The 18339-nt window shown below is 37.1% G+C and overlaps 1 long non-coding RNA gene across 1 annotated transcript; it reads left to right on the top strand.

The window, feature by feature from the left end:
- The first annotated feature begins 12831 nt into the window (after positions 1 to 12831).
- On the top strand, positions 12832 to 14477 carry LOC135471663 (uncharacterized). The gene is made up of 3 exons (XR_010444459.1): positions 12832 to 12877; positions 13376 to 13652; positions 14370 to 14477. It is a non-coding gene; the product is annotated as an uncharacterized LOC135471663 (long non-coding RNA).
- The last annotated feature ends 3862 nt before the right edge of the window (positions 14478 to 18339 follow it).

The following is an 18339-nucleotide window of genomic DNA, read 5'->3' as shown; positions in this document are numbered from 1 at the left end:
ACATTTTTTAAAATAACATTGTTATATAAATGTCAGTGGGTTTGAGGGGCCTGGAAACGAAGTGGACAGAGTTCTATGGGGGCATTTCTGAGGTAGAGTAAAAACCGATTTTATACCGAAGTAGTTCCACTTTTAGAGTGTACTGCCGCGGTGTGTTTTAGCGTATCCGTATAAGGTTTTCTTTTATTTGTGTATGTAAACGCGACTAGAGCATTGCTATTGTGAAGCACAGTACTTAGTTCATAAACTGTGGATCAAATTATGTTAACAAATTTAGAGTTGTCTGTTCCCACGCTTTAGCTTCATGATACAAAATGGTCGCATTTCCAGTGATTCGGGCAGGGAATGATTAAAAAATAGGTTTATTGCGGGTAACAAAACGGCTAATGGCGAGAAAAAAAGCTGACGGGCTTGGTAAAGTTCGAAAACTGCTAACAAAAATTTTGGTAGGGGCACATGTCCTTATAAACAAGTGTATCTGTTTCGTTAAGCTATTAAACTTCTTTCTAGTGTTGCGAGCATGTATTCGTATCGACGAAGATTCTGTTTTTCGTTTATCGGCGTCCGTCGCCCTGCCGGAAGTCGTACACTAGACCCTGTACCATGTCAAACAAATATATAACCATAATGACTATAAATAAATCGACATTTATTGTTGGTTTCAATAACATTCAATAAGAATTGTGTATCCTAGTCTTAAGATAGGTCATGTAGGTCACTGGCTTAATTTTTGGTGGTACTATTTCACTCAACTCAGCAGTTTCCAGTGTTGGATAAATAACACAACCATCTAACTATTTTTCTTGGGTACATTCGAATTTTTATGTACGAAACACATAGGCTTGATATAAGTTGACTTATAAGTGTATCTCAAGTGATATTTGAATACAGTCATATTCCTGAGTGATCAGATTTGCTCGTCACAAAAGAAAAATGCAAAATTGTGTCCATAGGAACCTACTAAGCCTACGTGTACTTTGGTGTATAAACCACAGTGAAATTTTGGGCTAGTGAAATTTGATGAGGGCTTATAACCCTGCAATTGCGCTCTACAATAATCAGATCCCTTCAAACTCATGGGTTCAGGTTAAATTTAAGTGGAATGCAACTTTGCTATGAACCGCAAACGGAGAGAACAGATCATGTACGTTTTGAGTAACAAGAACTGAAACGCGTCAAACCAAATTCTTCTATGATACATATTTTGACATAAATAAGAACTTTATTATCATTGCTTCATTTAGCACGTGTTTCTTCATTGCCTTCTTATGGGAGAAGATATCGTTAGACAAGTCTATCTTTGAGACAAGAACCGCCCACTCAGTCACGACTGTAAACAAGCAGAGGCGTTGTTTAATGATATAAAGGGCCTGGTATGTGGGTTGTCTAGCACGCACTCCGCTCAGTCGTCACATTTACATCTTTTTTTGTAGCTGACCGCATATTTCAGGAATGATTTTGCATTACCATTTAAAATACCTTCACTTCCTTTGGTGTACAAAGACTGTGTGAAATACAAAACACCTCAATGGGTGGTTATCGGAATATAACGTAAATAGAATCACAACAGAAGTTCACGCTAATAGCAGACCTATATTTAACAATGTACATATTCCGAGAGCTAGCTTGTTAACTGAGCCATTTGAATGAAAGTGAAGATCACTTGCTCTCCGATTTTTGACAGTGTTAAACAACAAGAAAATGGCAATGCATGGGCACATTATCGCCATATCCTCCATCAGCACACAATCATGCAATGGTCTATTAACGTTTTCTCAGTGGAAAGGTTATGTTGGCTTCGGGGAAAAGATTTCAAAATGGGCAATCATGTTAATTTCTAAGAGTGTTTTCAGCCTGAACGAAATAGTGCATTGTGTCTGCCATTGACGCCATGGCGTTCTAATCAGAAAACTCTATAATTGTTATGATAATACAAATATATCATGTGAATTACACGATTACACTGTTGTGGTGTTACCGACATAGCGTTAAAAGTGACGTTACCTTGGTTCGTGCTTGTTATATTGGCGTGTGCCAGTTCCCCGATGGGACGTGACCTTCTAAACAAACAAAGCCTTTAATTGGCCTTCTGGATACGTATCATATCGCTCTAGTTTTGACGACCATGAATGTCTTGGCCTTCACCGTAGGCTGCATGAGTTGCCACGCACACTCATAATTCGTAAAAGATACTTAATTATCCTTTCCATGTAACATTGCCTGCTCTATTCAAGCTAAGTGTTATGTTATTAGTGCAACATTTCAAAGCGTTTGAATATTCACATGCTACATTTTCTACAGTCCAACAATGTCTGTCTATAACCCGGTTCTCATCCTCGAAACCTGCTAAAGGGATACTAATTTGTTGACTTGCGCGAACAGTCTATGAGATAAGATTTACAACAGCCTGTGTCCATCACAGGCCTTGTCTGATAAAGGCCGATAAAACAGATCCACTGAACACGACATTTGCTGATATCCCTTAAGTGCAAAGACTTCGAAGATAACAGGTTAACCACTTTGACCTTTCAGTGGTTAAAGGAAAGCAAAAAAATCCAGAGTATGGATACTTCCATTAGCACTTGATATGGTATTTTATATCATACAAATGCGTTCGCCGGTACCTCAGCTTGCAGTAGGAAAGATTGAGGGATAACTCTCGACAAATTTTGGCCTACACTGCGCTTTGGTCGTTTTCCTATAAGCTTAAAATCATTTAAATACATGAACAAAATTGAAAGTGTGAAGAGCTGTTAAGTATTTCTGTTTGCAATCAGACTTCATTTGATTTATGAGCAGGCTTTCCATAAACCGACTATCAGAGATGTGAAGGTCACTGTTTTGACCAAATGAAATTTTTGAGGTGGCTTAGTATAATGCAAATGAGACATTAAACAAGGACTGGAAGATGTTCGCCTCCTCCTGTGTTTTCAAAGCTTTAACCTTGCTTTTCTTCAACACATTCGCCTATTGGATTGACGAACGTCGTCTATTTACATTCCTGAACTAAACCCATCCCTGCTGCTACAGCCGCATTTAGAAAAATAGACAATGGCGGCTATGAAACGTCTGGTCTAACATAATTCTTCTTGTCTTTGTTTAAAATAGCATTTGTCTTCAGAAACAGCAAATGGTAACTCACATCTGATCTCTTGAAGCTGTCATTGACAGCCATAACTTTCTAAAACATTCACAACATCTTGTCTTCGTTAGTGATTGGCTCTCCTAATTCATGACGCAGATCACTTTGTAGCGACAATTTCATTTCCTCTCGACTGCAAAAATGAAGATGGTGAGAGTTTTTATTCCACCGTTGTAAGGTATTTTGGAAATTGAATTAGAATTTAAGATTTACGACCTGAAAGACTGTCTTGCATTCGAATTTAAGAATTATGACCTGAAAGACTGTCTTAGTAAGAGGTCTATGGAAAGCCATTTTCTTCCACATAACAATCCGTTCTTGAAAGCGATAAAACTGTGCCAGTTTTGCTATTGGTTTACAACAGCGCGTGTGAAAAATATCGATCTTACTACCTTCAGTTTTGGGAAGATAACTGCAGCGCGTTAATCCACGCCGCTGTCAGAGTAATCTGATACATGTACAAGCCTAGTACACATATGTATATTTCCAATTACAGCTCTGGTTGTTTGCTTCGTAAAGTACTTGTTGAGAGATCTTTGGGTTCAAGTTAAATTTGGTTTGATATATATATATATATATATATATATATATATATATTATATATATATATATATATATATATATATATATATATATATATATATATATATATATATATATATATATATAATACATGTCTTTATTTCATAAATACATTAGATATAAATACAGGCAGTTATATTATAAATATTTAGACTTATTGTATGAATGTAATGATCAAGGTTACTTCTAAATAACTTTGACCACCAAGGGACAGATCATGTTAACCAGTGCCTGGCTTATAACCGTGTTCTGAGCCACACATAGACGAATTACATGTACACCCAGTTTTCAGATTTTAAAGTGTGTTCAATAAGTGTTTATAGAGTGTGTGCTTAACATGATTACAAATTAAACATGTTGTTGGATAAATACGTTTATTATCTGAGATGTTTATCACGCGTTTAAATGTAAACCTTCTGTTTTTGTTTTGTCAGTGTATGACTTGCGGGCAATGTAATCTTACCACATTCAGTAATCACATCCTAACCCGATTTCTCATTTACTAGGAAAGTCTGCTATTTACCCATATGTGCATTGGAACGACATTCCAGCACATACCTTTTAACGGACAGAAAACATATATCACTTCTGATCTAGTTAGCCACAGGTCAGTTGAAGTGGTGGTGGTGGGGGGGGGGGGGGGGGGAGACAACAAGATGTTAGATGGAGCTGGTTCTATTGTATTCCACTGGACTAACCGCTACACAATGTATACAGGCCGACACTAATATCCAGTAGTGCCTAGGAAATCGAAACTGGAAAGCTGAAAAGTAGAAATGACCGTGCAGCTCAAACTTTCAATTCTTTCAAACATTTCGCAGTTTGCAGTTCGCAGTTTTTTGGCTTTGCAAAGGAGGGCTTTGTATCTCATAAAATGAACATTCAAAATCTGCATATGAAAGTACATACCTATGATGTTATAGTCACCACCAAGCCAATTTTAACTTAGAAATCAAGGAGTTTCCGTTACTTTTAAGAACAGCATAGTACACTGTGTTATAGTTTAAACCCTAACATTTTGTAAATGATTTAGCCCTGGATGAAGGTTTTCGGCATTTGGAAGAAGGCTATAATAAACATTATTTCTGTTGACATTTAATTGCTGACGGAAAAGTAGTCGATGTGAAAGCGCCACATGTATGTACCTTACAGCTTCTTGATTAGTTTAAGGCCTCCATTCTCAAACATATAGTAAACCAACACATCTACCCTAAACAAAACTTAAACGAGGATGTATTCTTTAGCTTTTTCCACTTGAGACTTACCGTTATCTTCTCTAAAGAGCGTTAGTCATAATTACTGGGAGTTTAAAACTTAAAAAAATTAAATATATTTTATTGGAACGTCAAGACATTCTCTCAGACGTTGTTAAAGCATCTGTCAATGCAATCACTTACATATGTGTTGACACATCTATGTACGCTTGTCCAATCGTCTCTCTCACTCAACCTTAAGTCAGGTTATATAAAACATCGGCCAGCTTGAGTCTGGTATATGGTGGAAAAATTAAGGACGTCAAAACATGAATGAATACAAACACATGGTCTTTAGGCTTTACAAAACAAGGTGCGAACTGTGCTTTAGTTGTTAAAGGCGCTGTATCAACGTATTGACAAGCGGCGCGGGTTCAAAACCCGCCATGTACAAGTAACCAATATGGTGCGCGTATTTGTACGTGATAGGTGGAAAAGTTCGTCAATAACTTTTCAAAGGCCAGTGGTTTACCCAGGCGACTTGTTTCCTCGGCCCATAATTATGACTACCATCGTATGAGTGAAATGTTCTTTAGTATGTCGTTAAACAACAAACGATGAATGAATTAAATGAACAATGGACTAAGCACATGATGGAAAATTGTTGCAAATTATTTTCGTATGACAAAATCCCCGCAAACATAAAATATGTACGTGGAATAGAAGAAAGGTGAGATATTTTATATAACCTCTAAGCCCATGACATCTCATAAATAATGACCGAAAATCATGACCGGTGTAAATGTCCACTAATATGCTGGGCTTGTAGCTATTGTTCCATATTCTGACACATCTTTAACTGTTCCCCCATCAAAAGAACTTTAAACCCAATCCCTACAGGTTTGCTTCTTAGACTGGCAATTGGACGCGTAGTTATTAATCTAAGGAGTTTGCCTATGCCGGCAGCCGGCAGGCAAAGACGCATGACGTGTGTTAATCATGCGCATGTGCCATGGGTGTATCCTTAAGGCAGGACGGAGCAGAGAATTGCCTTGGAGACATCTGAGACACTTGTAAACATGTCATCCACTCTGACTGAGCTGTTCTGAGCTTATAGCACAGGATCAACAGATGGCTAATCTGTGGGTATGGTTACATTTGATTGCCATACACATGTAATATTAAAATAAAATGTGCGTCCTTGGAAGGGTGAAATAATAGAGTCCAAATACATGGCATCGAATAAGTCATATATAATGAAATATTCAAATATGATGTATAGCATCCCAGCATAGGTAAACAATTTACAAAGAAATCCAGTGTTACAGTACTAGTATCCGATATTCCTGTCCTATTTACTGAATGTTTACGGTCACCAACTGAAATTTAATGATCAAATCATATGGTAATAAACCTCCAAAAAATTAAGATAACATCAATAAATTTGATTTAATTTACCATGCAAACTGTTCATTCGTCTCCTGTTGAAATGTTACTTTCTCTGTAAATTCACATTAACGGCAACTCTCTATGTTCATTTTATTGTATTCGAATTCTTATACATTTCTTATACAAAACTTTGAGTTTAACTAAGAACAAATCGTTAAATGCGATTGTTGGTGAACGAGTTTTTCATTAGAATATCAGGAGTTTAATTTTGTTAAAGAATACCGTATTTAATGATTGAACAGAAATACAAAACACTTGTAGGATACGTTAATCATAATACAGATATCCACAGCAAAATTGCAAATCTCCAGTTGCATGAATTCTACACATATATACTGAGGGTACGTTGTAAAGATAAATAATACGTTTGTCTTTAAATTTAAAACATCTTTTCTCTGTGAATAAGTTGTCTCCTTTTTATTCTGAGGAACATTTCACGCTTATAAAACCGCCTTCAAATATAATATATTCGTTATATTTCAACAAAATAGTTAAGCTATAAATCATTTTAATGTGTATTTATATTTAAACCACTGCTTTTATTTTATACAAAATCTAGACAACATCCGATTTTTGTGTTTTAAACAACAAATGTATCTTATTTGACGATATTTCTCTTACCATGATCATATGGCTGTATCCCATGCTCTACATTAATTGACCCACAAGCTGACTGAATCGTATATTTCACGTTAATAATCGTAACAATCTTTAGGTGTCATATATGGAAATGTAACTTGTTTTAACAGACGAGTTTCGTGTAAAAACATGCGCTAAAAATTTGCACGTGTTCCTCTACCATTCATGTAATACAGATCATGTCCTTATAGTTCGGTGACATGTAGTTACCTAACTTTTATATCAATAATTTAACTATCAAGTAAACTATATATGTTCCCACATTTCACAGAGTAAGGGAATATTTATTTGGGGTAGTAATTTATCGGTATCCTCACTGAGTAATATGGTATATTAATACTCTATCCACGATTAGCCCATTCGTTGTATTAATGGACTGTAAGTTTGATAAGTAACAACTTTCAACACATCATTGTTTATCTACCCTTAGTGTCGCTTGCATATTTAGGCAATTCATTTATATGTGAAGACATATTATACTGTTGTTTTCACACCTTATAGATGCAGCACTTCTCGGTGAGAAAGGGCGTTATCTCTGAAGGAGATGTTCGCATCATTCGCCGATCATATAGAGAAATTGAGTGTACCATTTGCGTATGATGGGCATGGCATCCGATCAAGGTGCGCGTAGGATCCGCGAACAATACGCGTAGAGTATATCAGGACTGGGCAATACTGTACATAATTATAAATGTTTGTGAATCTTATATAAGATATATCTTGTATTAGACGACATAATACTAATGGCAAGTAAATGTCTGTAAAATAAATGGTTAGCATGAGTACGGCGGTGACAATGAAAAGGCAGATGGTCAGTACTATCCTCCACAATACACTCCTCACAGAGGTCAGTATCGTGAAGTGCATAGCGGATTAAAGCTAACGTTTTTGTGTGTGACTAGATAATAATCTAAATAGAAGAATCGCATCACAGCGGCAATTTTCAGATAAGGATAACGGAACATGGATAGAAATATCAGGAAAGAAAAGTGCGTGTTTTGTTAAATTGTCGGCCGACACATTTGCTAGGTATGCCGTAATACATAGAGTGTGCATAAGAAGCCATGTTTATCTGGTCAGCGCAGGCCTGGACAAAGACATTGTATGTTAGACTTGTGCAATTAGGATTCAAATTTGCCCTTTTCAGGATGAGACGAACATGCATTGTTTTTCAGTTTGGTTCACATCCTTAACTTTCTCGCTTGGCGTTCAGCATGAAGGGGATAGTGCAACTACTGGTTGACCAATATCAGTATAATGGCTTGGGCAGGGTGCCTTACTTGCCTTCGGTAAGTCGTCTCAGTGAAGCAGCACTAGATAAAAGAGCGGTGGAAATCCGTCCCACAACAAGGAGGCACATACATGCACTATGAGGACTCCTTCGTCGTCATATGACTGAAAAATTGCTAAGTATGACCTGGAACCCCGAGCACTCACTCACTCACTTGCAGTAAGAGAATAATATCCAGGTCATACACAAATACAGGTATCTCTCACAAAGGCATCATGCTGGATCACAAAACATGAATGCTTAAACACTGATTAGCTCCGGGGCAAGTGTATTCAGATATAAATACGCCAGAGGTATTGAACACTCTGTCCATATTTGAATGTTATATACATTAGTGCAGCTGAAGCCGGAGGCCTTCTCCTTTTGTATCGCTTTCATGTTCATTAAATGTGATAACGCCACGGCACTTTAAAAAATTCTAAACCAGTGTATTGAAAGTGAAATAAATTGCAGTTAACATCACTGCATTTTCTTACCTACATGTAACTGTACTTAAACCATAGCGCTGACGGTGCGTACATCGCCAGTTTTTAACCATTAACATGAACAGTCAGAATAAAACCATAACTGATATCACGGGTTGCGCATGACAATTTACCAAGTATCATATTGTCGTCGCTATGCAGTATTCTTTTATATAATACTCATTTACACAATTTAAGAAATTTAGGCTGAATGATGGAGTATCTCTAATACACTAGTTTTTAAAATGATGTTGAAGATTTATTTATTTGATTGGTGTTTTACGCCGTACTTAAGGATATTTCACTTATACGACGGCCATCATTTTGGTGGGAGGAAACTGACCAGAGCCCGGGGAAAACCCACGACGCTCCATTGGTTGCTATCAGATCTTCCCACGTAGGGCCGAAGAAGAAGCCAGCATGAGCTGGATTGGAACTCACATCGACCGCATTGGTGAGAGACTCCTGGATGATTACACGCATGACGTAGATTGAATTCATCACATTTTACACATTTTTATAGGATCTAAAAATTGCAAAATAATCGAGATATATACACGTATACGCCACATGCAAGTGTCCTTGGTATATCACTATGCACATAGGACAATTCACACCTTAAATATTGTAATTAGCACTTTTGTCATAAAAGCGTCGTAACAGCAGACCTTGCATATTTGTACAGAAAAGGGTCCAGCTAAGATGCATCATCCTTTAAATGCTGATAAATGAAATGAGTCGAACCTTGAAAAGAGTACTTTAGAGCTATCTCTGCATATCAAAAATATGGATGTGAGATATCCTTTCATATTGGAATATCTGTGTTTTGTTATATCATTGACGAAAAATTCCAGGAATTCAATGAACATCGAAACATGTCATGAATACAACAGTAACCTTTATAAATATTAGAATTAAATAAATCATTGTTGCTTTTAACGCCAATGTAACAGTGAAAATTCAGTTTTAGGGAACACCGAGACAATTACGGAAATTAATTTCATTCAATTAAATGTTTGTGAGATATAATAGTATATAGAGTTATTTTAAAGATCTTCCATGAGACGTTAAGACACATGAATGGCACGTCAGAACTTACTTCACAATTGCCTTACATGTATTTCTTGCAGAGCACTTGTCTACGATGGCTTATTAGTGCAATGAAATTTCATGTGATTTTTTTTTTGCTCTTTTCTATATACTTGCTATAAAGGCGGCTTATCAAGCTGTTTATCGGTAAAGTTAGATTATTGGTTTACACAGAAAATAAATTTACGCGAAGAAAATTCATTTTCACAATCGTAGTCATATTTTTCACACAGGAAATCATTTTTATGAGGAAATGATTTTTTTACCAGCACAAATATTTCCACCGCGGTGTAAATAATTTTCTCCACCGTTGAAATATTTCCAGCGCGATCGAAATATTTGCTCATATATGTTCAAATATCGATGCTGTTATTTAGCATCAGTCTATCCATTTGTCTTAGTTGTATTTAGAGGAGAAAACAGATAATCCTGAATGACGATACTTCATATTTGGACCCACAGCTGCGGGTTACAAGAATAACAAAAGCATCATGTCATGCTGTCTGTATGGCCTATCTGTATCTGGATAACAATTTATCAAATGTCCTGGCATGTGTCGTAAACATATTATGCCTTGAAATATTTTTTAGATTCTATGTAAAATGTCATCATTTCAATTTTCGTCACAAGTTACTGACTCAGAAACTAATATGCCAAGGATATTGAGCGTCTTCACTCCAAGTTTCTACAATATTTCAAAAATTGAGTACACTTACTCATATATATGTACATTTACTTTATAATTATCTAAAAATTGATAGAGCGTCCGCTTCGGGAGTGGTAGATCCAGGATCACTCCTGGGTCGACTCACACCTAAGACTTCAAAAGAGGAATTTGCAGCTTCCTCGCTTGGCGTTCAGCATGAAGGGGATAGTGCAATGACTGGTTGACCCGTATCAGTATAATGGCTCGGGCGGGGCAGCTTACTTGGCTTCAGTAAGTCGTCTCAGTGAAGCACCACTGGATCAAAGAGCGGTGGAAATCCGTCCTGCATTAAGGAGGCACATCACTTACATTCTAAGGAATCTTTCGTCGTCATATGACTGAAAATTTGTTGAGTACGACGTTAAACACCAAGCACTCACTCACTCACTCTAAAAATTGAGTAAATATATTACTAACGTGTTGGCAACAATGGACAGTATCTGAGATGATCTGTGTCATCGCTGGACAGGTATCCAATTCCCCTTAATTTAGTACTATAGGGCAACCTATGCACTCATGTTTATTACGCCATGTTATTCGACATGGAATTCATTCACGAGTTTGATATTTGAACTGAATGTGATGCCTTGAATATCCTCAGTGACGTCTTATAATTGCAATTAACTGCATATTTATTTACTAATTCTGCTTAAGCCCTGGTGTAGAAGTGTGTCTACTTTTAAAACACTTGCATGAAAAGCTGGCATAAAATCTTAAACGAGGTAAATTGACAAGAGGCATATTTTACCCAAATATGTGTGACCATTTGCCAACCATTGCACTGCCGCTGCTTTGGTTCTGCTCTTTATACTCTAGTCTTTTATATTGTACAGAGTGCCTAAACAGAAACGCATATGTCATCAATCTGTTTTAGTTCATAGTAGAGTGATCAGCTTAATATGCTGTCATTTTCCACCATATCACAAAATGTCGGAATGTTAGTAATCCAAAAATAAGTAAGAGACAGTCATGAAACTAGGTGACAAGTTGCCGTTGTTTCAGCATCTCGTGTGACTCCCATGTACCATTGTTCCAGAGTTCTGCTAATTGACTAAGCATCGCCCAGGCCTTGCCCCTCTGTAGTGTTTTCATTATTTGTGAGGACAACACATCATTTTGAGTAATTCTACATCAGTGAGTTCTCATAATTGCACATAAAATCACTGCATTTTTTAGCTAATTCTGTTGAAGCCATGGTGCTATTTGTATGGGCTTTTGTGTTGCTATTTTTCAACCTTAACTGCAACGGGTAAACGCTCCTTTCCCTTCTACCAAGATTCTATCAACCTGATAAGATTTAGGTTTTCTATTCATCTAACTACCACCTAGTATGCTGTAGAATGTTTAATCAAATCGTATATATAGTTTAGCTTTAAATGTAGTTATCAGACAGTGGTTCCAGCAGTGTGCCACATACATTTGTCAAACAATTATAAACAGAAATCTACAAGGACGTAAGAGTTGGCTTACGTGTACACCTATATATCACTTGTCAAGAGCCCGAGGCTAAAAGAAACCTTAATCGTAATCGATTTTTCAAAAGAAAAAGCTTAATTACAGAGGTACATGTACCGTCGACAAGTCCCGGTGTGGCTGTAAAGAGGTTGACAGTATAACAGGTAATCCATGGTTATTAAAATAAGCGGTCTTTCTTTGTAATGGGGTATTATAACTGGCAGCTGCACATATTGATAAGATTATAGGGTTAGGTCAGTAAAAGATACAAGCTACACGTGTGACTTTTTACGTGCATGTGTCCTGCAGATTATACACTAATTACACACATGTTTTGCATCTTCAGAGAGCAGGGAAAGACCAGGAATTCAGCCAAATATACAATAATCAGATAATGCGGATTGTCTCATGTGTAAATGTAGTACAGAAACAATACAGTCACCAAGACTCTGGTCTACTTTTCTACATAGTAAGCTTCATATATTTTTTATCAAATTTCCACGATTGATTTCCGAGTTCTTCAGTCAACCAGAGTATCTAGTTGTTTGAATTTAGCTAACTGATGAAAAACAAATGCTATTTTTTATCAATTTTTTATCAAAGCAGATATTTTAGTTCTTTGAATTTAGTTACCAAATGTAAAACAAATGCTTGTATTCCAGGATATTAAAGTGCCAAAGGCATGCTCCACTTTCCTACCCGTAAATTAAATTTTTAATCCAGGTGCGGCACCCTCAATCCAGACTTCGACTAGATCTCTTATCAGACAGTATAAATTCATGCACCCGTATGTGCCTGGAAAATTCTTCCCTGAGAGTTAACTGTATACCAAGATGTCTCAAGTTACTATTCTGTGCCTTTTTGCCGGTGAGTTTCTATCCCTTTCGTCTAAGTGAAACATGCGTATCGGAACAATATCAACAAAAAAGAAGATCATTTGAATTCTGTGGTGACTTTATTAATTTACTTATTCGATTGGTCTTCAACGCGGCAGTGGAGCTTTTTGCGGCTTCCATCACGGCCCTCAGAATTCTGGGTCGAGGCGTGAACACTTACCACCTGCCAGGTACATTAAACCAGAAGCTACCTGAAGCCTAACTAAACGTACATTAGTAGTTAGAAACTGATTGGCTACAGTTATTCAAGAACAATGCTTTCTTCCAATGAACCAGTTCTATACGAATTTAACTCGTGCGACACATCATTCTGTCTTATTACCCAACAATGTGTTCTTCTTGTTCAAGTAGCTTTTCGAGCCTGAAATAGAGGCCAATAACGAAACTATTCTCTTCGGTGGTAAAAGCTAATTATTTTGGAAGATCATTAAAACTATACCATAAAATCATGATCGCGTTTTGTTGTCAGTCGTCGTTGCCATTGTGGCACAAGAAACAACACCACCAGCTGCAACCACTTCCAAGAGTTTCTTCTGTAATGATGACCAGGATTGTGACCGCCACTGCTCGGGGTACCGCGGCTTCTGTAGCAAGGACGACCACATGTGCCACCACTGCGAAGCGCCCACTCAAACTTCCTGTACATCCGAAATAGACTGTTTGCTGAGTTGCCGCCATAACCATGAGCTATTCGGGATTTGCCATCGTGATGGAACCTGCAGATGCTCTCACTTCGGATGAAAACGGTATGAAATTGTCATCTTTTACGGTTAAGCTTAAGCTGGTTAAGATTGATAAAACCACTAATGGAGTTGATTCAAAAGTACGCAGCTAAAGTATCACAATATCAAAACCCTTGGAAAAAATGAAACTTACAAATGTGTAATTCAAAGGGTTGGAAACCACTTAGTATTAACAGTGTAGTGTAATTTATACTTAATTATTTATACTCAAGAATATTTCATTTATACAACGGTGGAGAGCATAATGGTGGGAGAATACAGGGTAGGGCGAAACCCACAACCCACTGCAGGTTACAAGAAACGAGCCATGTGCGATTGGCTTCGGAGTTTGCCTTTCAATGGCCAGGGCACACGTGGTGCCCGGTTCAAATCAGGCCTTGGATATGGAAGTTGTAGATGTGCCCTCTCTGTATAAAAGGACTTTGTGATGATAAGCTGTCGGCGACTTTCGTGTGTTTATTTGCGCAATCTACCGTCAGTTAAGGACTACTTGTCTTCCACAAATGTAGTGTGCATATACGTCCGCCACATGAGCGAAAGTATGTGAGTAACTAGCCAAATGTCGGTGATGTAGTCTGGGACATGTGTTTTGTTTTTTTTCACACACACAAAACTTGAAAGTTAACGTATAAGAAGAGCAATACTTAAGTATAAGAGTAAACTACAATCAGTCAGTCAATCTGTCAGTATACCCGTAACAAAGTCATTCTTATTTTTCAGATGACGGAAATGACGTCATGTGGTGAAGCCGCTGATTCTTTGATATTATTTTGCAAACTCCATGCTATCAATAAATTCTGAGCTTATTACAAGTCACTGTGCCCTGCCTTCTGTCAAATAGTATAAATAGTCAGTTTGCACATACAGTTTGCGTTACGTGCTATTTTACATTTCTTTCTGAAGTAAAAAATACCATTACAATCACGATTATATAGGTGAAATATTCTTGAAAATGGACTAAAACATTTTTTAAGTGAATATGAAAACTACCCATTAAAGTACTAACTCATTAAAGGGCAAACGTTAAAGACATAAAACGCTAAAGGCACTACATCTAAACACTTTCCTGTACATAATATTTCTGATTAGTAAATAACATGCAACAAGTAAATGTTATTTCTTCACGGTTATGTCACTCACGAACGTATATAAGTATACATGTATATATGCTTCAGTCTGACGTTCGTTGAAGACGACTTTTCTTCCACCATTATCTACGATGGTCATATCAATGCGTCACATGTGGGAATGCTCGACTGTAACTTGCCTTAGGTTGGCGCTTTACGCCGGACATTTCCTGCTACCCGCAAAACTCATGTAAATAAACCCTTCTCGGGTATATCGTTAGGCAACAATAAATTGAATAAATAGATGAATTATAACATTAACAGGTGTGCCGAGGAGATGCGCTGTTTTATTTCGTTTACATGCACTGTGCCTCTGTGACACTATCGCGTATTTCTCCCGTGACACCTGCGTCTAGTTTATAATGACAGCTTAAACGATGTTTGGGAAGAATTACATAAATTGATAAAGGGGAAACATAATCTTCTTAGTCTAGCGACCATTTCATCAAATGTTCTCCAATGCGGTCGCTGTGAGTCTAGGCCCAGCTCATGCTGGATTTCTCTCAGACCATATGTGGAAAGATCTTGCAGCAACTTCCGGATAGTTGTGGGTTTCCCTGGGGCTCGGCCGGGTTTCTTCCAACCATAATGCTGGCTGCTGTCGTATAAATGAAATTTTTTTGACAACGGCGTAAAACATGAATGAAATAAACAAATAAAAAAAGCTAGTATAAGCTAGTATAGTGCATTGTAAAATACATACAAATCAAATAAATAAATCAAATGTTCCATATCGGTGTCTGACAGGTTGAACAACTTCTGATCTATCCATATGCAATCACGAGGAATTCACAATAAAAGGAAAATATACACAAGAAAATATACAAGATATTGCATGTTTGGTTGTAAATTGTTGACTGATAAGTGTGTTACAAACATGCAACTGTTCGTATGTGGAGACTTTTACATGTGACAATCAAACTACACATCCAGAAAATGCAAAACGACGTTTCCAAGTCTGATATATGTTTGGTGCAAATTCTGAACAGGCTGATTTCAGAGCAATGTAACGTAAAACATCAGTTTACATCATGCGCTGATCGTCCCCTGGTCTGTACATTGAAGCTTAAGTACCTCTTCTGTATAAAATTTAGCTATTATATGTAAGAAAAAGAAGCCCACAGCGCAGCGTTGGCTAATCTGCGGCTGACCTATAGCAGACTGATTGATGGTGTAATGCAATACTCAGAATTTATAATCTAGACAATGACTTTCAGTCTTATGGAAAAAGGAAATGACAAGAAAATACAACTCACCGGCTGATGACAAATTATCGGGGTTCATCCTCACGAGCGATGTGTTGTCGTATTACTGGAGAACCAAATTTTGGGGAGCACAAGTGCTTTTCAACCCCTATGCTCTATGCGCAAGAGCTGTCTTGTATTGTCATAAAATCCACGCGAAAAAATATCGGTCGAAGGCCGGGATTAAGCTTGCACTGTCAGTCCTATTAGGTCGGCGATTTTACCATATATATATATATATATATATATATATGTATCTTTATGTACTGAGGAGTAAGAAACACCTACAGTTAAACAGGTCATCTTCATCTTGAAAAGAATTAAAACATGTATTAAAACACAATCCTAGCATCATCAGTCTGTGCACATCATTCCACAGTGTGTGATTGTTGTTGTATAATGAAAATTGGATGTCTGCAAATAGCATGCAGTGCCCAACATGCCTTCCTTAATATTATGAGATAACCTGTTTTTCGTGATTCACTAAATTATCACTAATTACCTTTCACAATCTTTTGTCAGTTGTCGTTGTCGCTGTGGCACAAGGCATACCAACACAAGGTACAACGACAAGCAAAAGCCCTTGCACCAGGACCGAGTGTGATGTGAGCTGCCGACGTCACCTCGGTTCCATAGGCGGTCACTGCCTCAGTAATCATACCTGCAGGTGTACCTACATTTTCGGATAAAAAGGTTGGAACAATTTTGTAATTTCCGTTTCCGTGTAACGCTAACTCCAGTGTTACATTAGTTAAACTCCAGTGTTACATTAGTTAATCCAAACTCTCGAACAAAAATTTTAAAAAAAGTTTTTTAACATTATACTATGTGTATTTTTTTAACTTTGTACTATGTGTATTTATTTATTTAGCAATTTTTGGAATGCCATCCATTATTTATATACAGCTCAGTTCTGTTATATTCTCTTGTAACTTTGTAACTGTTATTAAACAACACTTTATATTCAATTCATAACTAATAAACCTCTTCTCTTTTTTTCAGAAAAGGGAAAATGAAGTTGTCTGCTCCCGGTGACTTCAGTCAAATTGTTTTACGATCTTAATCTAGGGAATGAATTCTAATTTTATAACTGGACACTTTTTACGGCATCGCTCCATGTCATCGACCTATCGCTCTATACACTTGTCTGGTGATACTATCTTGGAACAATAATACCAACAGTGTATGACCTTATCCAGTTTCCAGAATTGTTTAGTATCTGCCCAAGATATCCTCTAATATGTGGTAACAATGCTAAGTTTTCAATATGCAGCATTTGAAATTTATATACACAATTCGCTTGTGCTTCTCGTTAGCTTGCCACCAATGACATGTTCATCTCCCATATTGTATTAAGCGTATTCAATGTTTAGATGTATAACTGTTAAACTATACATTCCTGACAGCTCGAGGCTCGTTGGAATATTTCGATTTGTGCATAGCGTAAGGGCACCACTGTCGGAGACTACAGATGAGAAATAACTGGCTTGTTTAACTCTCAGATAAGCGATAGGCCTTACACAAGATCAAACAATGAAACGCGAAGTCGCTTGAATATATTCAATACATATATTTTAACAAAATAGACAAATAATACAACAATAATATACAAAAAGTACAAATAATTACAAATATGTATATCTAGTATCTTACAGCGTCCAAATCCGGATAAAATATTATTAGTATGTAGTTGTACCTGTAGTCGTTGCTTTTGTAAAGGTTGCTTTCTTGTCTCGAAGAATGTGTTATATAATGCAGTATTATCGCAAAGACTGTGACCCTTTGTTTCATTTAAAATACAATGGCTCAAATGAAAAGTTTTGATTGCAATTGCTGACTTTCAGATAAGTTAAATTCTGATCCAGCCTCACATTAGACAAAAGAAAAAGTGACAATGTGTCAGTAGGAAAATGCCCCATGGAAACACCTTGTCAGTGTTTTAGTTTCTTGAGTTTGTTAAGTAGTTTAGGACAGCGGGAAACATCCCGCTCTATGAGATGGGTGTAAGCTAGCAAGCCTGATGAATTAGTGTCCTAACTGGATCATCAATTTATTCATTGCTTTAACGCAATGTTCAAGCATTTCTCAGTTTATTTCTGCATTTCTAGTTGGAGGAAACAGGAGCCCCTGGGTATAAAGTAAGCTATCTGGCAATTTAATGACGAACTTTGCCACATGTGACGTGCACTTATGCCAAAATACTTTACTGAACCCGTTGGGGGTTGTACTGTATACCACTGATTACTCCCACAATAACACACAGCAAAGTGTTGAATCCCATCACCGCCACCGAACATAAATTGTGTTTTAATCAAGATA

The sequence above is a fragment of the Liolophura sinensis genome, chromosome 1, assembly GCF_032854445.1.
Source record: "Liolophura sinensis isolate JHLJ2023 chromosome 1, CUHK_Ljap_v2, whole genome shotgun sequence".
In the NCBI taxonomy this organism is placed as follows: domain Eukaryota; kingdom Metazoa; phylum Mollusca; class Polyplacophora; order Chitonida; family Chitonidae; genus Liolophura; species Liolophura sinensis.
The sequence above is the reverse complement of the archived record's forward strand: the minus strand, read 5'-3'. Positions and strand labels throughout refer to the sequence as shown.